General features: G+C 68.3%; 1 protein-coding gene across 1 annotated transcript in view; it reads right to left on the reverse strand.

Moving 5' to 3' along the window:
* The window catches only part of SREBF1 (sterol regulatory element binding transcription factor 1), a 22,953-nt gene that overhangs the window by 21,155 nt on the left and 852 nt on the right, over nucleotides 1-946 (reverse strand). The window lies entirely within an intron of this gene.

The following is a 946-nucleotide window of genomic DNA, read 5'->3' on the forward strand; positions in this document are numbered from 1 at the left end:
CCGCCGCTGCCCGCGCCAGGCCTGGAGCGTGGCCGGGGATGGGGTGATGTGACTCCGCCAATCGCCGCCCGCCGCCCCCAGACAGCCCCGCGGCCCAGCCAAGGTGAGCCCAGCAGCCGGTTACTGCCGGGCACCCTGCCGTAACCCGCCGCCGGTTACTCGGGGTCAGCCGCCGTTAACCCCTTCGCCCGGCATCCCCCTCCTCCGGCCCGTCTCCAGCCCCACAACCAGCCAACCCGATGCCCAGCACCCACAGGAGACACCCTGCAAGGACCCAGCACCGTTTTCCTTCTCCCCCCCAAAAAACACCCACCCCCTCTCTGTGCTGGTGGGTTTCCTCCTGGGGGGGCTCCAAATCTCAGCTCTCCCTTTCCTCAAAAGACCCCCCCCAAAACTCCCCCATGGTCCAGGGGCAAGAAAGCAAAGTCTGGGGGTGAAGAGAGGGGGGGGTGCTCCCTCCTGGTCCCCCCTCCCCTCCTGCTGCCCAGCCCTGGGGGTGGGCATGGCTCTTCCAGACACCTGCACCCACCAGATATTTCTGTCCCGTGGCACCTGCTGCCACCCGTGCCATCACCACCACACGGCGGTGCCACGGCTGCCCCCATTTTGCTGGGAGCCTGTGGGGCAGAGCCACACGGCTGTGGGTCCTGGCAGGTCCCGGCACCCACAACCCTGGATGTACATCCCACAGTCACCCCCCAGCTGGGCACGGGGACGACCCCAACCCACCCAGGGACCGGTGGCAAACCCACAGCCTGTGGGGTGCCAGGCTCCGTGGGGGAACCGTGGGGCACAAGGTGGCCCGAATGGCCACCAGGCGAAGGAGTGTGGCACAACCCCACGGCGGGACACCCTCACCCCCGGCCGAGGGCCAGGAAACCCAATTTTTGGCTAAAGCCGTGGTCACGCTGCACCCAGCACCGGTGAGACCGCAGTGCCACGGGGG

Source organism: Calidris pugnax, unplaced genomic scaffold, assembly GCF_001431845.1.
Source record: "Calidris pugnax isolate Ruff unplaced genomic scaffold, ASM143184v1 scaffold17, whole genome shotgun sequence".
In the NCBI taxonomy this organism is placed as follows: Eukaryota; Metazoa; Chordata; class Aves; order Charadriiformes; family Scolopacidae; genus Calidris; species Calidris pugnax.